Genomic DNA, 26,118 nt, shown 5'->3' on the forward strand with positions numbered 1-26,118 from the left:
ACATACTTGAAAAAACCTTTATTATCCACTTTGATATTATTTGCTGGCTTGCTTTCATATTTCATCTTTTCCCTTCTAATGACTTTTTTTAGTTGCTCTCTGTAGTTTTTTTAAAAAAACTTCCCAATCCTCTATCTTCCCACTAATTTTTGCTTTGTTCTATGCTTTTACAATAGCTTTGACTTTCCTTGTCAGCCACAGTTATACTATTTTACCATATGAATATTTCTTCCTTTTTGGAATACACGTCCTGCACCTTCCTCATTTTTCCTAGAAATGCACACCAATGTTGCTCTGCTGAAATGCCTGCCAGCAGCTCCTTCCAGTTTACTTTGGCCAACTCCTCTCTCATACCACTGTGATTTCCCTTACTCCACTGAAGTACTGCAACATCAGACTTTACTTTCTCCCTATCAGATTTTGAGTTGAACTCAATCATATTGTGATCACTGGTTCCTTAAGCTCCCCAATTGCCTCCGGTTCATTACATAACACTCAGTCCAGTATAGCTGGTCCCCGGGTAGGCTCAACAACAAACTGCTTTGAAAAGCCAACTTAGGCATTCAACAAACTCACTCTCTTGAGATCCATTACCAACCTGATTTTTCCCAATCTACCTGCATGTTAAAATCTCCCATGACTACCCTTTTCTGTTTCCTGTTGTAACCTGTGGTCCATCTGCCAACCACTTCTGGCAGTTCAACCCATATATGATCACTTTCTTTGCCCCTCAAAAATTTGCCCCTCAAATTCCTATTAAATCTCTCCCCCTTTCAGCTGAAACCTATGTCCTGTCGTTCTTGATTCTCCAACACGAGGGAGAAAGGTTGTGAATATTCATCTGATTTTATACACCCCTATAAAGTCACCCTTACTTAATTCTCATACACACCAGTGAATAATGTCCTGGCCTGCTCAACCTCCCTCTATAACTCAGTTCTTAAGATTCTGGCAATGTCCTCATTAATGTTTTCTATGCTCTTTCCACCTTAATAGAATCTTTCCTGTTGGGTGATTAAAATAAAATGCAATATTCCAAGTGCCTCACCAATGTCTTATACTACTTCATCATGACATCTCAGCTTCAGTACTCAATGCCCTGACTGAAGGCCAAAAGCCTTTACCAGCCTGTCTACCTGTGACGTCACTTTCAGGGAAACATTTATTTGTGCTTCTCGGTCCTTCTGTTCTACAACACTCCTTATAGCCCTACTGTTAATTGGGAAAGGCCTACCCTGATTTGTCTCCCAAAATGCAACTCTTCGCCCTCGGCTGAATGAAATTCTATTTATTGTTCCATGGTGAATTTGCTTACTGATCAAGATCATGCCACAAATTTTAATCTGCGAATTTACTTGCCTTGTAAATTCTCATTTAAATTGTTGATATATTTGACAAATGACAATGGAGTTAGCACTGACTGTTGAGGGACACCACTAGTCTTGGGGCTCCAGTCTGAGGAATGACTTCTGCCATCTCCCTCTGCTTTTTGCTATTAAACTAATAGTGTAAACAATTAGCAAGCTCTCCCTGGATCCCTTGTAGTCTAACTTTCCATTGGAACCTACTATACAAAACCTTATTGAACTATATCTATGCTATGCTTTCATCAACCATGTTTCTTTTTTAAAGAAAAGACTTAATCAAATTTGTGAGACATGATCTCCTATGCACAAATCTGTGGTGACTGTTAATTTTAATATGTCCAAAACGTCTTGGGGAATGCCAGGACATCAGTATCAACTCCAAAGTTCCAAAGCCTTTATGTCAGAATCAGAATTATGTTTATTACCACTGACATATGTCATGAAATTTGTTTTGTAACATAATTACAGAAGTAAATAGTGCAAAAGATGAATGACAAAGTAGTGTTACTGGGTTCATGGAAATCTGATGGAGGAGGGTAAGAATCTGTTCCTAAGTTGTTGATTGTGTGTCTTCCCTAATGTGAAGAGGACAAATCGTGGATAGTGACGGTCTTTAATTATAGGTGCCACTTTCTTGAGGCAACACCTCTTGTAGAAATGTCATTGATAGTGGAGTGGTATTTGCTTGTGTTGAAACTGGCTGAGTCTACAACACTACACAGCCTCCTACAGTCCTGTGTGTTGCAGTTCCCATACCAGGCTCTAATGGAACCAGTCAGAATGCTTTCCTTCATTGTGTACCCTGTAGAAATTTGCAGGATATACCAAATCTCCTTGCACTCCCACTGAAATAGAGCCACTGAAAAACAAACCCACAGGTTGTTGGGCCCATGGTGTCTTTCTCCACAGTAAAACAGAGGAGATATACTCAGAAGTCCTTTCTCGTCTTCTGAGGTTTCACACGTAGACTTCCACCTTGGACACTGAGGGTCTCTTTCCTTTCTTGAGTTATTCTTTTTGCCTTGTGTATTTAAAAAAAAAAAAACCACTTTGTATTCTCCTTAATTTTGTCTGCTAAAACTTACTCATGCCATTTTTTGCCATTCTGCTTTCCTTGTTGAGAATATTTCTGCATCTTCAGGGATTCAGTTGATCCCAGCTGGCTGTACCTGACTTGTACCTCCTTTTTCCTGACTAGAGTCTCAATCCCACCTCTGTTTGCCCACAAACAATCTACTCCAATCGACTTTTGCACGTGCCTACCTAACGTTGTCAAAATGTTTCTTGTCCCAATTTAGATCCATAATTTGTAGATCAGATCTGTCCCTTTCCATAACTAATATAAAGCTAATAGAACTATGGTCGTAGATTCCAAAGTGCTCCCCACTTTCACCTCAGTCACTTATCCTGGCTTATTTCCCAACAGCAGGTTAAGCTTTGCTGTCTCCCTAGAAAGTCCCTCTACATATTGCCTGAGGAAACCTATGTGAACACGCTTAACTTGCACCCTACCTAAACCCTTTGCACTATGGCAGACCCAGTCTATATTAAGTAGGTTAAAATCCTCTACTATGATAGCCCTATTAATGTAGATTTTTGCTTTATCCTTGGCTATTTGTCTCTAATTCTTATTGACTATTAGGTCCACCACCCAGGTCATGCTCTTTCCTCGTTGCTGCCATCAGGAAGGTGGTACAGGAGCCTTTCGACTTGCACTATCAGGTTTAGGAACAGTTATTACCCCTAAAACATTTGGTTCTTCAACCAGAACTAATCCCACAGACTGTAGTCTCACTTACAAGGACTCTTAATCTCATATTTTTGATATTTACTGCTCATTTATTAGGTTAGTATCTCTTTTTTTCTCTTTGCAGTTTTTTGTCTTTTGCACTCTGGTTGTCCGCCCTATTGGTGCAGTCTTTCATTGATTCTATTATAGTTATTGGATTTATTGAGTATGCTTGTAAGAAAACAGTGACATATATGTACTTTGTTAATAAATTTACTTTGAAATCCCATTAAGGCTACCATTCCATTGTTATTACTCAGCTCCATCCATAAAGCCTCACACAGTCAACACTCACAACATGCTGGAGGAGCTCAGCAGGCCAGGCAGCATCTATGGAAAAGAATAAACAGTCAATGTTTCAGGCAGTGACCCTTCATCAGGACCCACTCAGTGATTACCTCACTAACTTCATCTTGTCCTCCTGCTGTCAGAAAAGCAACTCCTCCTCCTCTTCCCCACCTATAGCACTTACATTCTGGAACATTTAACTGCTAGTGCTGTCCCATCAGTAGCCATGTTTCTGTAATAACTAAAATATCCCAGTCCCACACAGCTATCCATGCCCAGAATTCATCTGCTTTTTCATTAAAATAAATGCAGTTTAATCCAACAGTCCTTACTTGCTTTCTGCCATGCTGCTGCCTGCCTTGTCTCCTGAACCCAATGACGTTAAATCCTGTCTCAGCTTCCAGAACATCTGCCTCACTGCTGTTTTGGATGCTACCTTCATGGCAATGTAGTTTAAGCTTTCTCTAAAACCTCTAGCAAATCTGCCTGAAAGGATATTGATCCTTAATTACTTCAAGAGCAACCTATCCCTTTTGTACCAACTTCCAGCCAAGTTTGCCATATAGCAACAATCTTGTTTTGCGGAGGTCACTGTACACTCAATCTATGTATATAGGCTTATCATCATTATCATCACGTGCTGTGTCGTATGATGTGGGTGATCACAGTCTTCCTTCCTTCCTTATCCATGCCCATGATTGTTTTTGGCAAATTTTTCTACAGAAGTGGTTTGCCTTTGCCCTCTTCGAGGCAGTGCCTTTACCAGACAGATGACCCCAGTCATTATCAATACTCTAGAGAGATTGTCTGCCTGGTGTCAGAGACTGCTTAACCAGGACTTGTGATATGCACCAGCTGCTCATACATAGAACATAGAATAGTACAGCACATTACAGGCCCTTTGGCCCACAATGTTGTACCGACCCTCAAACCCTGCCTCCCATATAACCCCCCCACCTTAAATTCCTCCATATACTTGTCTAATAGTCTCTTAAACTTCACTAGTGTATCTGCCTCCACCACTGACTCAGGCAGTGCATTCCACGCACCAACCACTCTGAGTGAAAAACCTTTCCCTCATATCCCCCTTGAACTTCCCTCCCCTTACCTTAAAGCCATGTCCTCTTGTACTGAGCAATGGTGCCTTGGGGAAGAGGCACTGGCTGTCCACTCTATCTATTCCTCTTAATATCTCGTACACCTCTATCATGTCTCCTCTCATCGTCCTTCTCTCCAAAGAGTAAAGCCGTAGCTCCCTTAATCTCTGATCATAATGCATAGTCTCTAAACCAGGCAGCATCCTGGTAAATCTCCTCTGTACCCTTTCCAATGTTTCCACATCCTTCCTATACTGAGGCGACCAGAACTAGATACAGTACTCCCAAGTGTGGCCTAACTAGAGTTTTATAGAGCTGCATCATTACATCGCGTCTCTTAAACTCTATCCCTCGACTTATGAAAGCTAACACCCCATAAGCTTTCTTAACTACCCTATCTACCTGTGAGGCAACTTTCAGGGATCTGTGGACATGTACCCCCAGATCCCTCTGCTCCTCCACACTACCAAGTATCCTGCCATTTACTTTGTACTCTGCCTTGGAGTTTGTCCTTCCAAAGTGTACCACCTCACACTTCTCCGGGTTGAACTCCATCTGCCACTTCTCAGCCCACTTCTGCATCCTATCAATGTCTCTCTGCAATCTTCAACAATCCTCTACACTATCTACAACACCACCAACCTTTGTGTCGTCTGCAAACTTGCCAACCCACCATTCTACCCCCACATCCAGGTCGTTAATAAAAATCACAAAAAGTAGAACAGATCCTTGTGGGACACCACTAGTCACAACCCTCCAATCTGAATGTACTGCCTCCACCATGACCCTCTGCCTTCTGCAGGCAAGCCAATTCTGAATCCACCTGGCCAAACTTCCCTGGATCCCATGCCTTCTGACCTTCTGAATAAGCCTACCGTGTGGAACCTTGTCAAGTGCCTTACTAAAATCCATGTAGATCACATTCACTGCAATACCCTCATCTATACGCCTGGTCACCTCCTCAAAGAACTCTATCAGGCTCGTTAGGCACGATCTGCTCTTCACAAAGCCATGCTGACTGTCCCTGATCAGACCATGATTCTCTAAATGCCCATAGGTCCTATCTCTAAGAATCTTTTCCAACAGTTTTCCCTCCACAGACGGAAGGCTCACCGGTCTATAATTACCTGGACTATCCCTACTACCTTTTTTGAACAAGGGGACAACATTCGCCTCCCTCCAATCCTCCGGTACCATTCCCATGGACAACAAGGACATAAAGATCCTAGCCAGAGGTTCAGCAATCTCTTCTCTTGCCTCGTGGAGCAGCCTGGGGAATATTCCGTCAGGCCCCGGGGACTTATCTGTCCTAATGTATTTTAATAACTCCAAAACCACCTCTCCCTTAATATCAACATGCTCCAGAACATCAGCCTCACTCATATTGTCCTCACCGTCATCAAGTTCCCTCTCAGTGGTGAATACCGAAGAGAAGTATTCATTGAGGACCTCACTCACTTCCACAGCCTCCAGGCACATCTTCCCACTTTTATCTCTAATTGGTCCTACCTTCACTCCTGTCATCCTTTTGTTCTTCGCATAATTGAAGAATGCCTTGGGGTTTTCCTTTACCCTACTCACCAAGGCCTTCTCATGCCCCCTTCTTGCTCTTCTCAGTCCCTTCTTAAGCTCCTTTCTTGCTACCCTATATTCCTCAATAGACCCATCTGATCCTTGCTTCCTAAACCTCATGTATGCTCCCTTCTTCCACCTGACTAGATTTTCCACTTCACTTGTCACCCATGGTTCCTTCACCCTACCATTCTTTATCTTCCTCACCGGGACAAATTTATCCCTACATCCTGCAAGAGATCCTTAAACATCGACCACATGTCCATAGTACATTTCCCTGCAAAAACATCGTCCCAATTCACACCCGCAAGTTCTAGCCTTATAGCCTCATAATTAGCCCTTTCTTAATTAAAAATTTTCCTGTCCTCTCTGGTTCTATCCTTTTCCGTGATAATGCTAAAGGTCAGGGAGCGGTGATCACTGCCCCCCAGATGCTCACCCTCTGACAGATCTGTGACCTGACCCGGTTCGTTACCTAATACTAGACTGAGTATGGCATTCCCCCCAGTCGGCCTGTCAATATACTGTGACAGGAATCCATCCTGGACACACTTAACAAACTCTGCCCCATCTAAGCCCTTGGAACTAATCAAGTGCCAATCAATATTAGGGAAGTTAAAGTCACCCATGATAACAACCCTGTTATTTTTGCACCTTTCCAAAATCTGCCTCCCAATCTGCTCCTTGGTATCTCTGCTGCTACCAGGGGGCCTATAGAATACTCCCAGTAGAGTAACTGCTCCCTTCCTGCTCCTACCCATACTGAGTCAAAAGAGGATCCTGCCACATTACCCACCCTTTCTGCAGCTGTAGTAGTATCCCTGACCAGTAATGCCACCCCTCCTCCCTCTCTATCCCTTTTAAAGCATTGAAATCCAGGAATATTGAGAATCCATTCCTGCCCTTGTGCCAGCCAAGTCTCCGTAATGGCTACTACATCATAATTCCATGTATGTATCCAAGCTCTCAGTTCATCACCTTTGTTCCTGATGCTTCTTGCATTGAAGTACACACACTTTAGCCCTTCTACCTTACTAACTTTATACCCTTTATTGGGCTGCTCTTTCCTCAAAGTTTCTCTATATGTTAGATCTGGCTTTACTCCATGCACTTCTTTCACTGCTGTATCGCTCCGGGTCCCATTCCCCTCGCAAATTAGTTTAAATCCTCCCAAACTATGCTAACAAACCTACCAGCAAGGATATTGCTCTCCCTTGAGTTCAGGTGCAACCCATCCAATCTGTACAGGTTCCACCTTCCCCAGAAGAGATCCCAATGGTCCAAAAATCTAAAACCCTGCCCCTTGCACCAACTCCTCAGCCACACATTCAACTGCCATCTCCTCCAATTCTTACCATCACTATCATGTAGTACTGGCAGCAATCCTGAGAACGCCACCCTTGAGGTCCTGTTCTTCAGCTTTCTGCCTAGTTCCCGAAACTCACACTTCAGGACCTCATCCCTCTCCCTGCTTATGTCGTTGGTCCCAACATGTACCATGGCTTCTGGTTGCTTTCCCTCTCGTACCAGGATGTCAGGAACCAGGTCAGAGACATCCCGGACCCTGGTACCCGGGAGGGTTTCCTTCTTCCATCCACAAAATCTCCTGTCTGCTCCCCTGACTATAGAGTCTCCAATGACAACAGCTCTCCTCTTCTCTGTCCCATCCTTCTGCACCACAGGGTCAGACTCAGTGCCAGAGGCCCTGCCACCGTGGCTCACACCTGGTCGGTCGTCCTCACCAACAGCATCCAGGATAGTAAACTTTTTAAAAAAAATTCTTTTTATTAAATTTAGATGCCACGAAGTGGATGGCAATGCCTTAACCATTTGTGTGTTGTAAGGCCACTAGGGCCCCTTCCATCCTTATCAAGGGGAGTGCTAACCTTCTCTCCTTTCATACAACACAGGACAGTAAACTTATTATTCAGAGGAATGGCTACAGGGGTGCTCTGCACTACCTGTCTACTCTCCTTCGATTTCCCCCCTCGGACTGTCACCCAACGACCTGCTTCCAGCAGCCTAGGTGTGACTACCTCCCGGTAGCTCTCATCTATGACTGCCTCATTCTCCCTTTTGAGTCGAAGGTCATCCACCTGCTGCTCCAGGTTCCTCACATGGCCTTCCAGATCGCCCAGCGGCATGCACTTCTGGCAGATGTGACTCTGCGGGAGAGGGGAGTTCTCCCAAGACTGCCACATCCCACAGGAGACACACATCATCGTCTCAGGAGGCATTGTAAAGACTAACTAACGGCCATCCACCACCTGTTCCCATGGCATCATGTGACCCTGATCAGGGGGCTGAGCAGCTGCTACACCTTGCCCAAGGGTGACCTGCAGGCTAGTGGAGGGAAGGAGCACCTTACACCTCCTTTGGTCGAGATGTATCGTCACCCTGCCACCCTATGTATACAAGCTAGCTTCTGTATTTATATTTATTATTACTGTGTTTGTTTTTTTTTGTGCTGCATCAGATCCGGAGTACTAGTTGTGTACAATTGGTGTTACACTTGTGTACTGGAAATAATGTTAAACAATCTTGTATCTTATATATTTTCCAACATGGTGATTTCAGCTTTGGCAGGGGGATATGGATTACTTCTGAACTTGCTGCCAGTTTCTGTACCTAAATTTGGACCATTTGATGCTGTGCTTGTCAAAATTAGAGGAGAACATGCTTCTCTTTGACTTCTGAACTTTCTCTACGATCAGCACAAAAATCATCTTTCTATTAATACTATTGGGGTGCTTGTGGATCAACTATTTTCTCAAGCTGTTGACAAAAATGCTAATAACATTCTTTAATAAATTAGCAGTTTAACATGAAACAGATACGATTAAGGTATGTGCCGTTAGACTAATTAACCTAAAACATGTTCACTTTCTTCTGTGGTTGGTAGCTTCCTAAGTTGCAACTTTGCAATAATTGACTTTCATGAACTAGCAAACACAGGTGTTTATGATTGTAGACTGCCAATTTAAAATAATTCCTAATATTCCGTGAGTGAACATAATGGAAATACATACCCTGCCTTTGAAAGATGAAGGAAACATTTCATTTCATATTCTAAAATACATTTAAAACAATAACATCCAAAATGTATGGATGCAATATGAAATTTTCTAATATTAAGGTAGAATTTGTTCATTGCAAATTTCAATAAACAGTTTTCAGTATGCTGGAAGAAAATTTGCTAAAGACTTTCTGCAAACCTGTTGTTTCAATTCTGAAAGTTAGCTAAAATGATTTGAATGCAAAAAAATTGTTGAATTTAAAACGATAAATATTTGATGTGAAGTGGTCTTAAAATAAAATACTTAAAATTCTATATCTAAACAATCCTAGTGGTTTCATATTTTATTAAAATGTCAGATTTTATTTAAAAAAAACTGATAATAGAAGTCTGTCCAATGTGTTGAAAGGATGAAAGGAGATGCAGCAAATTTAGTGACTTTGTGGTGTGGGGGGGGGGGGGTAAGATTTCCTGTGCAAGCTACCCTGGCACTTACCAGTTGAAGACTGGAGAGTACTCCTTGGCATGCTTGCTCATTTCAACCTGTGCTGGCTGGTACTTGTCCAGGGCAACGGTTCTAATCTTGACCTAGTTTCTCGGATCAGGGCAATTTTGGTTAGGTCAGTCGTTAGTTGTAAAATTTAATTTCTTGAAGACACTTCCTGCATTGAAGATTTGCACTTCTGGCATGTCATTTTTTGACATCGCAGTTAACATGCCATAGAGCTCAGCAGACAGTTAAAAAATTGCTTGTATATTTAACTGATATTTTCCACATAATTGTTTATTAGTACCTAAACAGTATTAGTATTAACTTTATAATATCCAGCTTTGCAAGCTCCATTATATTGGAAGCAACAGTCTTACACGAAGAAGGACTCCAAATGAAGTTATCCCAATGGTAATGAACTTGCAGAGTAGTGAATAATTTTTGACAAATAATGTCAGTGCATGCATTGAGCGGGAGAATAACACTACATCCCTGTGTGAATCCCCACAGTATCTTCAGATCTGTCTTGGAGGCTGATGTCAGAAAATCTTTCAAAAGGGTGAACCCTCACAAGGGATCATGCTGCGATGACCAATCTGAGTGATTACTGAAGATCTGTGCCAACTAATTGGCTGGAGTGTTGTGGGATATCTTCAAACTCACTGCTACTGTTTGAGGTTTCCCTTGCTTCAAAAGGGCAGCAATATACCATTGTCCAAGAAGAGCAGGCTGAGCTGCCTCAATGACAATTGCCTTGTAGTATTCACCTCTATGCCGGCTGGCGGCGTAGTGGCATCAGTGCTGGACTTCTGAGCGAAGGCTACTGAGTTCGAATCCAGCCGATTCCCTTGCATGCTTTCCATCCATGCTGGGTTGAAGCAACTCGGCCTCGTAAAAACAAGAAAACCTGCTAAAAGAAACGCCGTCACGATGGCGTCCCGATGACTCCACTCGAAGTTAAGGGGTTTCTTCTACATTCACCTCTATTGTGATTGGTTATGGCTGAATTGCAAGGATCTGGATCTGTTGCAGTGTGCCACAACAAGTCCACAGCATAGTCTTCATATCAGCTTGTCAGAAAGCTCTCCATCATACGTTTACAGAAGTTTTCAAGAGTCTTTGCTGACATCAGTCCTTGGTTTACAGTAGATGTAATCTCACTGACTGTCCACTGTGTTATTTCCAATCCACAGTCATTGTGGATTGGAAATAACATATCCTTGCTGCCAGCATAGGTGTATGTCAAGGATATGTAATTAGCTCATTGCTTTACTTTCTCTACACCTGTGACTTTGTGGTTAAGCATAGCTCAAACACAACATTTAAATTCACCAGTGACACCACTGCTGTTGATAGAATATCAAGTGGCAATGAAGAGGTATACAGAAATGAGATAGATTAGCCTGTTCACTGATGTAACATTGACAACCTCACAGTCAACATCACCAACACCAAGGAAATTTGTTTGTGGACTTGTAGAATGGGAAGTTTGGAAAATACACACCAATCTCCATTGAGGGCCAGTGGTAGAAAGGGTAAGCAGCTTCATTTTCCTGGGTTTCTGCATCTCAGAGGATCTTTCCTAGGCCCAGCATAAAGAAAGCATACCAGCAGCTTGATTTCACTAGAGTTTGAAGAGATTTGGTATGTCACCAAGGACTCCTGTAAGCTACTGTAAATGTATGGTGGAGAGTATTCTGACAAGTTGCATTGCAACATAATATGGAAACTCTTAACACAGTTGATCGCAAAAGACTGCAGGGGATTGTACAATGTTTGTAGATTCCAGTCAGCTCCATCACAAGCTCAACACTCCACACCATCAAGGACATTTTTAAGGGGCAGTGCTTCGAGAAGGTGGCATTGATCACTAAGGACAGTCAGCATTGCAGACACGTCCTCTTATTACTACCACCAGCAAAGAAGTTTTGGAGCATGAATGTCCACACAATGATCTAAGAATAGCTTTTTCTCTCTCTCTGATTTATCTACTGTTCATGAATACTTATTTGCAATATTCTAATTCATTGTAATCTATTACTTGCAGTGTAATGTTGCCACGAAACAAGTCACATGTCAGTGATAATAAACCTGATTCTGATTCATAAGTGTGGTGTTTATTTTGAAAAATATCTAAATGGGGTAACGGAGCAAAGTCACCTAGTTTGCTTAAATAACTGAAAGCAGCAATGCATCTTAATTGTAAAAATAAAAATATGTAAGCAGTTTTTTTTTAAAAAGAAGGGTATAACTGAGGTAAAAAATGTTATACTAAACTCTAAACAGACAATTTAGCACTACATAGACAATTTGATTAGCTTGAGAATGTACTTATTAGGAATGGATAAATAGTCTTGTAAAGGAAAGGTTGAGTGGTGCCCTAACAGTTTTTTTTAGCTATGGAAGGATAGATACACATGGCATTTCCATTTGTGGAGAAGAACAAAACTAGAGGCTGTCAATGTGAGATTAAAAACAAGTTGGATAAAGCTTCTTCACTGGGAATGTGAAAATTTACAGCTACAGCATTGCAGTTGTGACAGTTAATTTGATTGATTTAATCTAAAGCAATATTAGAGTATATGGGATAAGAAAACAAAGGGTCATGTTGATAAATATAGTGCAAGAAAGCTAAATGGATTGATCCAGGTGAATGATGAGCTCTAATATTCTATATAATGTAATGCTATGATTGGAAGTTTTATACTGGCTTTTTAAAAAAAATGCTCCTGAAACAGCACCAAATCTTTCAAATTCCGAGCAAATATGAGGTGAAAAACAAATTTAGAGATGTATATTAGTTATCTGGATCAGTGATGCTCAAATGAGATCAACTTGCTTGTTCTAATTTCAGCACCACTGTACTCCAACATGCAGGATGCACATTTTGCATGTTTGTACAAGCCACCTGCATTTGTGTTTTTGACAAGGTAACACTAAGTTTGCTTCTCATCTTTATTTTTAAAAGTGGTAGACAGTTGACTGCCAAGTGAATTCTGTCACCTTGTTCTTCAGTGTTGCAATTCCTTTGTTCCTGTGAAATGGCAAGTCAGTTTAACTACTGAAGAAATGTCACTACATTCTTCCATAGATGCTGTCTGGCCTGCTGAGTTCTGCCAGCATTTTGTGTTTTTATTGAAGATATTTTCTGCTGTCTTTCTGGCCTTTGGTGATAGGTATCTCTTTTTCCTGGTGTTATCTTACTGGTTGTCAAGTCTCACACTTGTATTGCATTTTCCCTGAATTCCATTCAAATGAGCCATTAATTTCTTGTTGGAGTGGAGGACAATCTTTTGCTTGTACTGTTCCAGAGCCTTGGAGAGAATGCATCTAATCGTCAGGAATAGTGTAACAACTTCCTAAAAAAACATCCTTACACATTTAGGATTATCTTAGTGAGGTTTGAGATGCATCTTGTAATGAGCTAACTAGTTCTGTTTACGTGTCATCTGTGCGAGTGCATGGAGGGGGCCGAAAGCTGAGCCGATGAGAGTATTGTGAAGTCATTTACTTTACATTTATAGGAAAAAGCCAGTCATCCAAGTTATTTAACTGAATTTACTCCAGCTTAGGTAAATGTGATATGGAGTGTTTACTTAGATAGACTGTAAGACCTTGACACTGATGGATTAGGCTGCTTAGTTTCCTTTATAAAGTGTTTTGTTGCTCAAAAGCAGATTTTTCTAATCCTTTGGCCTGCAGAGTTTCAGATTAAGAAAAGATGATCACTACTTCCCTTTCAAAATGTTAGAATGTCTACTGTCTACTGCATTTAATAGGTTTGGTTGTGGACCAGGGAGACTTGGATTTAGCTGGGTATAATATTGATTCTGGTTTCTTTTCAAAACAAAGTGATCAGGTTTTATTTGAAATGAGTCTTTGCATTCTGTACATCACATACAAAATGCTGGAGGAATCAGCTTGAGGACTAATGAATGGTGTCGTCCTGAAACATCAACTGTTTATTAATTTCCATAGATACTGCCTGATCTGTTGGATTCCCAGCATTTTGGGTATGTTGCTCTGGACTTCCAGCATCTGCAGAATCTCTTGTGTTTATAATTTTCACGCAGTACGCAGTTCTATACATAACATTATTTTTGCTGTAAACTGTACAATATTTTTTTCTGTTGGTCTATAGTCAGGCTTGAAAGCGATTTTAAAAAAAATTTTCATTGAGATTTACTATTTCTTCTGAAAGAAGACTTCTTTGGTATGATTTTTTTTAAATGCTGTTGAAGGCTGCATTGTATATGTGAACCTAGAAATATCAGCAGAATGAAAGCTTTAGATTCATTGAAATGTCTGGCAACAAAAGAGAAGCTTTATCTTTTTCAAACATTTCTGTTTTCTGAGAGAAAACTGATTTAACTAAGTGGAAATTTTAGGCATTCTGAATCGCCTGTAGCAGATATTCTGATAACCTGAATCTAGTATATGAAAGGTCGCTTACCCATGTTTTAAACACTCATTGGTGGTTGTCAGATAATAGGAGAGAGCAGCAATTTTTGAAGTATGTTTTTTTTAAAACTATGTAATTAGATTAAATGATAAGTGAGTCATGCAGAACATGTACCACCTGCTTGTGGAGAACACGGCATAAGAAGCTGATGTGATATGGAGCTGGGGCACCTGTTAGAATGGGTGGTGGTTTCCACCCACCTTTTAGTTCCATTTCCCTGCAGGTTTGCAGTTTGTCAGTGCATCCAGTTTGTTGTAATTTCCATTGTACTTTTCGCTGCAGATGATTCATCTATAACATGTGCAATCAGTAACATTTGACAATTGACACAGGTCAGATCCTACTTTTTTTGCACATGAATGCAAGTAATTGCCTAGGGGGCAACAGAAAGACAAAGGAAAGTGGAGTTAGAGTGATAGTGTCTACATTATCGATTTTGTTATTTAGATTTTGAAAATTAAATATATAATGAATAAGAGGCCCCAATTCTGATCCCTTGGACACCCCACTATACACATGACTCCTGTTGAGAATCAAACTTCAATCATCACCCTCTGCTTTCTATTGTTGAGCGAATTCTGTATCCACCTCAATAGATATCAAGTTTCATGTGACCTGACTTCCAATATCAACCTGTCACAAGACTTTGTCAGTCTCACTGAAGTCTTTTGTTGGTAAGGAAGCCAGATTCAGTGTTAGCATTCATTTCGAGAGGACTAGAATATAAAAGCAAGGATGTAATCCTGAGGCTTTGTAAGGCCTCGGTGAGACTGCACTTGGAGTATTATGAGCAGTTTTGGGTTCTTTACCTACAATAAAATGTGCTGGCATTCAAGAGGGTCCAGAGGAAGTTCAAGAAGGATCTCAGGAATGAAAAGTTTAATGTACTAGGAGCATTTGATTGCTCTTGGCCTGTACTCACTGGACTTTATAAATAGAGTAAGGGGAGATTGAAGCCTGTTGAATATTGAAATAGTGGATGTGGAGAGGATGTTTCCTATATTGGAGCACCAGAGGGCACAGCATCAGAATAGCAGAATAGATGGTCTTCCTTTATAACTTAAGATGAGGAATTTCTTTAGTCAGAGAGTGATGAATCTGTGGAATTCATTGCCATAGATGGCAGTAGAGTCCAAGTTATTGGATCTATTTAAAGTGGAGTTTGATAGGTTCTTGATTAGTAAAGGCATCAAAGATTATGGGGAGAAGGCAGGAGAATGGGGTTGAGAGGGATGATAATTCAGCCATTTTAGAATGACAGATTAGACTTGATGGACTGAATGGCCTAGTTTTGCTTCTTTAACTTGTGGTTTAAAGTCCACATACAGGAAACAGCATCCACTGCATTACCTTCATCTGTTCTCCCTTAGTTACCTCTTCACAAAAAACTAAAAATATTCATCATGCATGATTTACCATGTAGAAAACCATGCTGACTATTTCTGATCGGGCTATGACTATCCAGGTGATGATGGATCTTGTTTTTCAAAATTACTTGCTTGAATATTTAACGATTTGGCTACCACTACTTCTGTGGTAAATAATTCACTCTCTGGGTGCAGAAATTTCTCAGGGTTTTGCTTCTAAAATTATAAATCCCATCTTAGCAGGCTGTTATTCTTAGTTCTAGACTTTCCAGCCACTGGGAAGATCCTCCTCGCATCAAGTCTGTGCAGTCCTGTTAAAATTTTGTCTTTCATAAAGTTTCTTTTCATTCTTCTAAACTCAAGTGAATGTAGGCCTACCTGGTTCTATCTCTCTGTGTACTTGAGCCTTGTCATTCCACAAATCGGTGCACTTTCTTCATGGCAAGAAAATGTTTTCTCAAATATGGAGATCAAAACTGGACACAGAATTCTGGATAGGATCTCACCAAATCCCTTCACAGCCATAGCAAAGCATCCTTACTTTAGTATTCAAATTTTCTTGGAGTGAAGGCCATCATACCATTTGCCTGTTATGCTTGCTTTAATTGATTTATTATACAAGAACATAAATCTTCTTTTTCCCTTTCTCTTAATTCATTACAATTCAGAAAGTTTGTTCCCTCCAACCCTCCCCCAGGTCAATGTTGTTTGCAAATTTGTATACATGACATTTTGTTACTTCATTCAAAGCTTGTTGAAGAGTTAGAGTTAAAAACATGTGACTTGGCCCAGTTCCTCTGCACTGACCAAGTTGCCTACTTGAACCTGTCCTATTTGCCTGCGTTTGGTTTACATTCAGTGGCCATTTCATTATGTGATTTCTTTACCTATTAGACTTGTCTGCTGCTGTAGCCCATCCACTTCATGGTTTGATGTGTTGTGTGTTCAGATGTATTCTTCTGAGGTACTGTCGCCTTCCTGTCAGCTTCAACCAGTCTGGCCATTCTCCTCTGACCTCTTTCATTGACAGGGCATTTTTATTCACAGAACTGGATTTCTTTTGTTTTTCACACCTTTCTCTGTAAACTTGGCAACAACCTCTGCTTCACAATCTCCATCAGCATAGGTGCACCACAAGGCTGTGTGCTTAGCCCCCGTCTCTACTCACTTTACACTTATGACTGTGTGGCTAAGCAAAGCTCAATGCCATATTCAAGTTTGCTGATGACACCACTGTCGTAGGCCGAACCAAATGTGAAAAAGCATGTAGGAGGGAGATTGAAAATTTGAGTTGTGTCATCAACCTCTCACTCAATGTCAGCAAGACCAAGAAACTGTTTGTAGATTTAAGGAGGATGAAACCAGAGATCCATGAGCCAGTCCTCATTGGAGGATCAGAAGTGGAATGGGTTTGCTACTTTAAGTTCCTAGGTGTTATTTCAGAGAACCTGTCCTGGGCCCAATGCTTAAGTGCAATTACGAAGAAAGCATGGTAGTGCCTTTACTTAAAAGTTTGCAGTTATTTGACATGATGTGCAAAACTTTGACAAATTTCTATAGATGTGTAATGGAGAGTATATTGACTGGCTGCATCACAGCCAATGCCCTTGAATGGAAAGTTCTATAAGTAGTGAATATGGCGTAGTCCTATCACAGGTAAAGTGATATTGTAAAGTGATATTGTAAAGTGATATTGCAGGAGTATTTGCCAGTGGTGCTCAGGGGGGTTTAAACTAGATGTGCAGGGGGCAGGGATCCAGATCCAGAGGGTTGGTCAGAAGGTGCATGGGGTTAAATGTGTACAAGGTTTGGGTGATCTTGAGAAGGTCATCAAAATTCAGGGTGCAATTTGCCCGATGGAAGTTCAAGGAGCTGGGTTAGGTACAGTAGACAGTGTTTTAAGCAAAGAGAGGAGGAATGGGCTAAGAATTCTATACTTGAATGTGCGTTGTGTCAGAAATAAGACAGATGAGCTTGAAGCTCAGATGAAAATGGGGAACTACGATATTGTTGGGATAACGGAGACATGGCTGCAAGGGGATCAGGCCTGGGAATTGAGTGTACCAGGGTATACGTGCTATCGTAGAGACAGAAATATGGGAAGAGGGGGTGGGGTGGCCCTGTTGGTGAGGAATGAGATTCAGTCCTTAGCAAGAGGTGACTTGGGAACAGGGGAAGTAGAGTCTGTGTGGATTGAGCCGAGGAACAGTAAGGGTAAAAAGACCCTAATGGGTGTTGTGTACAGGCCCCCAAACAGTAGCGTGGATATTGGGTACAAGTTGATTAGGGAGTTAACATTGGCATGTGCTAAAGGTAATGCAGTCGTTATGGGAGATTTCAACATGCAGGTGGACTGGGAGAATCAGGTAGGTGCTGGACCCTAGGATAGGGTGTTTGTGGAGTGTCTAAGGGATGTATTTTTGGAACAGCTTGTGCTTGAGCCAACCAGGAACGAGGCTATTTTGGACTTGGTGATGTGTAATGAACAGGAATTGATAAGTGATCTTGAAGTAAAAGAGCCATTAGGAAGTAGTGATCATAACATGATAAGTTTTTATCTACAATTTGAGAGGGATAGGGGCAGATCAGAGGTGTCAGTGTTGCAATTAAATAAAGGAGACTACGGAGCCATGAGGGATGAGCTGGCCAAAGTTAAATGGGCGGATGCCCTGGCAGGAAAGACAGTGGATCAGCAGTGGCAGATATTCTTGGGCATAATACAAAAGATGCAAATGCAGTTCATTCCAATGAGAAGGAAGGATTCAAAGAGGGGGAAGGGGCCACAGTGGTAGACAAAGGAAGTCAGAGATTGTATAGCATTAAAGAAAAAGAAGTATGACAGGGCTAAGATGAGTGGGAATACAGATGATTGGGAAAGTTTTAAGGAACAGCAGATCTTAACTAAAAAAGCAATACGGAGAGAAAAAATCAGGTATGAGCTCAGTCTAGCCAGGAATATAAAAGTGGATAGCAAAAGCTTTTTTAGCTATGTGAAGAGAAAGAAGATAGTTAAGAACAATGTTGGCCCCTTGAAGAATGAATTGGGAGAAATTGTTATGGGAAACAGGGAAATGGCAACAGAATTTAATGCATACTTTAGATCTGTCTGCACCAGGGAGGACACGAGCAATCTCCCAGATGTATGGATGGGCCAGGGTCATAAGATATCAGAGAAATTGAGACAGATTGACATTAGGAAAGAAACTGTGATGAGTAGACTGGTAGGACTGAAGGCTAATAAATCCCCGGGTCCAGATGGTCTGCATCCGAGGGTTCTAAAAGAGGTGGCTCAGGAAATTGCGGATGCATTGGTAATCATTTTCCAATGTTCCTTAGATTCAGGATCAGTTCCTGAAGATTGGAGAGTGGCTAATGTTGTCCCACTTTTCAAGAAGGGAGGGAAGGAGAAAACGGAGAACTATCGCCCTGTTAGCCTAACGTCAGTCATGGGGAAGATGCTTGAGTCCATTATTAAGGACGAAATAGTGGCACATCTAGATGGCAGAAATAGGATTAGGCCGAGCCAGCATGGATTTACCAAGGGCAAATCATGCTTGACTAATCTGTTGGAGTTTTTTGAGGGTGTAACAAGGATGTTAGACAAGGGTAAGCCAGTAGATGTTGTGTACCTAGATTTTCAGAAGGAATTCGATAAGGTGCCACATAGGAGATTGGTGAGTAAAATCAGAGCTCATGGCATTGGGGGCAGGGTTTCAACATGGATAGAAAACTGGTTGGCAGATAGAAAGCAAAGGGTAGCAGTGAATGGGTGTTTCTCAGACTGGCCGGAGGTGACTAGTGGAGTACCACAGGGCTCTATATTGGGACCACAGCTCTTTACGATTTATGTCAATGATTTAGATGAGGGCATTGAAAACTATATCAGCAAGTTTGCTGACGATACTAAACTGGGTGGCAGTGTGTCATGCGAAGAGGACGTTAGGAGAATACAGGGAGACTTGGATAGGCTGAGTGAGTGGGCAGATACTTGGCAGATGTCATTCAATGTGAATAAATGTGAAGTTATCCACTTTGGAAGCTGGAACAAGAGGGCAGAGTATTGTCTGAACGGTGTCGAGTTAGGTAAGGGAGAAATGCAAAGAGACCTAGGAGTCCTAGTTCACCAGTCAATGAAGGTGAATGAGCAAGTGCAACAGGCAGTGAAGAGGGCAAATGGAATGTTGGCCTTTGTTACAAGGGGAATTGAATACAAGAGCAAGGATTTTTTTTTTGCATTTGTACAGGGCCCTGGTGAGACCGCACCTGGAATATTGTGTACAGTTTTGGTCTCCAGGTTTAAGGAAGGACATTCTGGCAATTGAGGAAGTGCAGCGTAGATTCACTAGGTTGATTCCTAGGATGGCAGGGCTGTCTTACGCAGAGAGATTGGAGAGATTGGGCTGGTACACGCTGGAATTGAGGAGATTGAGAGGGGATCTGATTGAAACGTTTAAGATAATTAAAGGATTTGATAGGATTGAGGCAGGAAATATGTTCCAGATGTTGGGAGAGTCCAGTACCAGAGGGCATGGATTGAGAATAAGAGGTCAGTTATTTAAAACAGAGTTGAGGAAGAGCTTCTTCTCCCAGAGAGTTGTGGAGGTGTGGAATGCACTGCCTCGGAAGACAGTGGAGGCCAATTCTCTGGATGCTTTCAAGAAGGAGCTGGATAGATATCTGATGGATAGGGGAATCAAGGGATATGGGGACAAGGCAGGGACTGGGTATTGATAGTGAATGATCAGCCATGATTTCAGAATGGCGGTGCAGTCTCGAGGGGCCGAATGGTCTACTTCTGCACCTATTGTCTATTGTCTATTGTAAAGCCCTCCCAACCATTGAGTACATCTAGATGAAATGCTGTCATAGGAAAGCAGCATCCACCATTAAGGCCCTCCACCACCCAGGTCATGTCCTCTTCTCATTGTTGCCATCAGGAAGAAAGTACATGAGCCTTGGGACTCACGCCACTAGGTTCAGGAACAGTTTCTACCCCTTGACCATCAGGCCCTTGAACCAAGGGAACTTCACTCAACTTCACTTGCCCCTTCATTGAAATGTTCTCATAGCTAATAGACTTGCTTTCAAGGACTCTTCATCTCATGTTCTTGATACTTATTGCTTACATATATTTATATGATTGTTTCTTTATTCATTTGCACAGTTTGTTATCTCCGCACACTGGTTGACAGCCCGAGTTTGGCAGTTGTTCACTGATTTTGTTATAATTACTATTCCATAGATACATTGAGTATGCCCACAAGAAGATTAATTTCAGGGGTATATGGTGACATATTTACTTTACTTTAAACTCTGGAGACTGTTGTGCATGAAAATCTCAGGAGCTCAGCAGTTCCTGATATACTTGAGCCATCTTGTCACCAACGATAATTTTATAGACAAAGTTATTTGGATCACTTTCTCATTCTGATGTTTGATCTGAACATCAACTGACCATGCCTTCATGCTTTTATGCATTGAGTTGCTGCCTAATGATTGATTAATCATTTACATTAACAAGCAGGTGTACAGGTATACTTAAAGTGTATATCCCTTAAATATTTACTATCCATGTAACTATCAAAATGTCTTTTAAATACAGTATTTTAATTATATTTTCCCCTGTCACTTCTTTTCACGTATTATGAATAACTAAAGCCCAGGCACAATTCCTGACTGTTTTCCACTTGATAGTGCTTGATATCTAGGTGATCCTACTTTCTGTTTTTTTTCTTGTCTGTCATTTAATTCTCAATCCATTGCCAGTATGTTGCCTCCTGTCCCAAGTGCTTTTGTCTTAACCTTTTTTCCCTTATACTGAAGCTTATCGAAAGTTTTTTTGAAAGCCTGGATGTACCATATCCACTGGTTTGTTCTTCTGCATTCTGCTAGCTATAGCCCTAACAAATCCATTGGAGTTTTTGTTTTAAGTATGATTTTCCTTTCACATTCTCATGTGGACTTGGTTGTATTTTGCTAATGCTTTCTGATTATATCATTATAATAAAGTGTTCAACCAGTGCAAGATGCAGGGCAAGGTACAGTGAAGGGATTTGCCCTTTACCACCTCAACTGAATCTTATTTATCCAACATAGTTTTGCATATGACATTGTTTCTATTATGAAGATGTACAGTAGGAGTTGATGCATCAGGCTGCAATTTATTTCCCATTTAGACATTTTTAGAGTGTGTTACTGTTGCCTTTCAGTCTGTACTAAAATCTGTAAGTATGCAGCACTCCTTTGTAACTGACAGCTTTTAGCATTTCCTACTTGTGTTCATCTTTTCTCCTGGTCCAAAATGTCGCAGCGTTGTGATTTCCTGGTCTATTATCAGGCAAAGTGCCGGAGACTTTTGATACAAAAATGGATCATTTATTTCCTCTCTTGGTACTTGTTTTAACATGAAAAGTTATGGCTTTATTGCTAAAGGGACAAAATCTGCTTTGTAGCAATGGTTGTACTGCTATCTGCAGTCAATATGTAGGTGTGGTCTATCTTGCATTCATTTCCCATGTTGCTCATATCCTATACGGTGGAAATTCCAGACAGATTTACAGCTGCCTGCAAGAAGTTATTACTGGCAACATGTGTTGTACGTTCCTGGGTCACTGTTTCTCCCTGGGAGGTGGAAGGCTGTGATGGTGTTGGAAGTGAAGAGGAGGCAGAACAAAATGTGTTTTCCTGGCCCAATCCTAATATCTAACTGCAGTTTTTACAAATTTTTCTATTTTGACGAAGAAAAACTAGAAAAAGAAATTGAAGGAATGGGAAAAGTTGGTTGAATAGATAATCTTGAGCACAATTTTGGTTGACCACCTTTTCTTTTACCCCTGTTTTGTTTCCTCCTCAGTACTTTTCACTTAGCTTGGCTGTTACTGGTTTGTTGGCTGTGTCTGTATAAGAAAAATGTTCATGCATGTCAGATGTAAATTCTTCCAGTCAGCTGTGCAGACACAGATTTAATTCTTACGTGTCTGTGGAAGAAACTGCACTGGTTGCTCTAGTTCCAATTCCCATTTGGAGTTTGCAGGTGTGGAAGATTAATTTGGACTTCAGCATTGGGAAGTCTCTGCCCAAAGCTAACTAAATCCCCTTTGTAAAACAAAAACTCTGCTGAAATGGAAAAGAAAAATTGTACAACTAATTGAAAATGCACAATTTCAGCTTTGCTCACACATTTTTTTTGTGAGAGGAAATACTCGACTTTGATAGTTTCTTTAAGCAGAAATGCAAAATGTAATTGGGAGATGTGTGTCTTCCTTTTCTCTTTCAGATTTAATTAAAAAAAAATACAACTTGTTCTTGCTGTATTTTCTTCATTTTTGCCTGGGTTTTTAAAGATGTTGACTGTATCATTTAATATTTTATAGCTGTTGTCAATAGCTAGCCTGCTATATCTGTACTATTCATACAAAACTCTTGCTAGTGTACAAACCCTTCACTAATACCAATGTTTCTTAATTATTTCACTTTTGCATTTTTCCCATTAATTTTTGCTATCAAACAACCATATTTGCAAAAAATGGATATTTTTTTTGGTCCTTGTTATATAGACCCAGAAATCACAAGAATTATTTGGCTCATCTTTAGGTCCTTTTAACCTGTGTTCCTTATGTTTGTGTTGAAGTACTTTGAGTCATACATGCATTACTATCAAGATATACCATTCCTCATAAAGGGTGGAATTTGTGGAAACAAATGTGGCCTACTTGCATTACGAGAAGTGATGTCAAAGCTTTTGGCTCCAGACCTAGAAACTGGTGATGTATGAATCTTATTGGGGAATTCAGATCCAATTCTCTCTTCATTTCATCTTGGAGAGCCAGATGAGAGCTCCAGATAAACACAAAAATTTGTTTACTTTTTGGTACTTAAAAATACTCTTTTGTCTCTTGTTATCAAAATATTTTGCAGTCTAATACATCTTATTTGTATTTTCTTTATTAATTGATGAAATTTAATTATCTGCTGATTAAGCAGTTGTGTTAATAGTGCAGGAGCTGGCTGTTTCTAAATCCCAATAGAATTAACAGAATTAAAAAAAAAATATGATCTAAAGGATATCAGGAGTTATGCTGGGAAGATCTCTGTTTTATTCTTGATATTTTAAGGTGGTGGCAAACCTCCATCTTAAATCATTGCAGATTGTTGAATGGTAAGTCCCATTAGACTCAGCAAAACTGAAGGAATGGCACTGTATTTCCAAATTTGGATAACATGACGAGATGAGAGGTGAGCCATATGCCACAAGATACACTGACCTTATCTTGACCCTAGAGGACACATCATCAATATAAGTTTCTGATTGTTGGTAACCTGTAGGATATTCAGTTGTTCAAAATAATGGTGTGTATTTTTAACAATTGTTGATGAATGAATTGGTTAATGAGGGAAAAATTTACGCTGTGTCAATAATGAACCTAGGTATCAGAAAGTTTGAACTCATTGAAAGAATATGTAATAAGAGCAGAATGTTGGAAATTCTCATGTTAGGCAGCATTTGAGGTGAGAGGAAGCAGAATAATCATTTCATATGTTGAGTTACAATGAGATCAGAGCCTAGGTTAAGTTCAGCAAAACACAATTGTAAATTTGTCAGTAAGTCTTCATGCACAGCATTGAATATCTAGATGGGACAATCCAGGCAGCTATACTGGAATAATTAAAACTGTGTTATGATTGGCTGGGAGGTTGCTCTCGGTTGTCCTGAATTCATGAGCTAAAAACTTGTTTTGTGATAACATTAATGGCGAAGGATGTGATTATTTAATAAACGCTTATTTCGCATTTTTCATAAATGGCATGATTTTCAAACGGGAATGTAAAAAGGCATGAAGTATAGAGGTTCTTTAGAAAAGCACAATTGACCAGCTATTTGGTAACCACTGTGAGTTATGTTATTAATCACCTGATCTTGGAAATCTTGCCAGAGAACAGCCAATTTTGGTATAAACAGGAAGTGTGTGTTTAGGTGGGAGCTGGCAGGAATGTTCTGTGAGAGACTAGAGACCTTTGGAGAGGAAATGGGAAAAACTGCATAAATACCTGAGTCAGTAATGATTTCATAGTGCACATAACACACGCAACCAGATTCTGGAAATTCTTTAACATACAGCAATGTAACTGATCTTTCTACCTTTTTCTGCATATCAGTAATTGACTGGTTCTGACAAAAACTTTAATTTCTGTTTTCCAATCGATTCTTATTTATAATGAAATAATGTTATTGAACTTTTTATAGCAGTTTGAAAACTAGTTTATTGTCAAGTTACATCTTCACAACTGAGACAGACAATCATATAAGTCATTGACAGGTTAACACATTGCTTAATTTTAGTTTTGCAGTGAAATAGCAACAATATAATGAATATGGAAGGAGAGATTTGCTTAAAATTTTTATGCTGTCATTTGTACTTGGGTACATGATGACAAATTTATTTATGTCTGATATGACAGTTGGTTAAATAAAATTGCCAACAAAACTTAGTATGTTTGGCTGAACATGTTGAGTTCGCAGCCACTGATGAGCTGTCATGAATTTTAGAAATCATATTTGACAAACAGAGAGAAGGTAATTATTTTGAAATGTTAGGCTATTGTTGCAAAGATGCATACATCATGTATTTTATCATAAAAACATTACAATAAATATTCAGTTAATATATCGTTCATTGTGATTCAGTTTCTTGAGGGCATTCACAGTAAATATAAAAAAAAACAATGGAACACTGTCACAAGTTGTGTGAAAGACAACAACAAATTGCAAAGACATAAAAAGATGGAAAAAGAAACCAAAGTAATAATGACTAATAAATATTGAAAAGTTGAGTTGTAAAGTCCTTGAAAGTGAGTACATTATGTGTGGAATCAGTTCATTGTTGGTGTGAATGAAGTTATCCTCTCTGGTTCAAGAGTGTGATGGTTGAGGGGTAATAACTGTTCCTGAACCTGATGGTGTGGGTCCTGGTGCTCCTGTACCTCTTTCCTGATGGCAGCAGTGAGAAAAGATGGTAGGGTTCCTTGATGATAGCATTGTAGAGGTGCTCAGTAGTGGGGAGGGCTTAACCTATGAAGTGGATACCTTGTATCCACTACTTCTTATAGCCTTTTTCATTCAAGGGCTTTGGTGTTTCCATACCAGGTCATGAAACAATTCTCGACCACACATCCATAGAAGTTTGCCCAATATTTAGATAGCACGCCAAATCTTTGGAAACTTCTAAGAAAATAGAGGCACTGCCTTCTTTGTAATGGCACGCGCTGGACCAGAATAGACCCTCTGAAATGATACTGCAATGGAATTGAAAGTTACGGACCCTCTTCCTCCTTTAATTCCTGTGAGGACTGGTTCATGAACCAACAGTTTTCTCCTCCTGTAGTCGATTATGAGCACTTTGGTTATACTTGATGACAGTGAGTAATAGATTATTGTTGTACCACCATTCAGCCAGGTTTTCTAGTGCTTGGCAGACCTTGAAGATTGACTATGAAAACAGATCACTTCGAGAACTTCCAGTGGAGTATGATAATTGTGCTTAATATTGATGCCCCACTGAGAACATAACATTTTCTTTGGTTTAGTAGTCTATAATGGAATCCTGGGTTTAAGAAAAACAAAAATCCTAAATTTTGTGAACTGAAATTTGAATGACACTCTATTTTAGCAC

General features: G+C 40.3%; 1 protein-coding gene and 1 pseudogene across 10 annotated transcripts in view; one reads left to right on the forward strand and one right to left on the reverse strand.

Annotated features, from left to right (window-relative positions):
* The window catches only part of znf438 (zinc finger protein 438), a 272,996-nt gene that overhangs the window by 22,503 nt on the left and 224,375 nt on the right, over positions 1 to 26,118 (forward strand). The window lies entirely within an intron of this gene.
* On the reverse strand, positions 7,886 to 8,021 carry LOC132396232 (U6atac minor spliceosomal RNA; annotated as a pseudogene).

Source organism: Hypanus sabinus, chromosome 6 (genome assembly GCF_030144855.1).
Source record: "Hypanus sabinus isolate sHypSab1 chromosome 6, sHypSab1.hap1, whole genome shotgun sequence".
NCBI classification, from domain to species: Eukaryota; Metazoa; Chordata; class Chondrichthyes; order Myliobatiformes; family Dasyatidae; genus Hypanus; species Hypanus sabinus.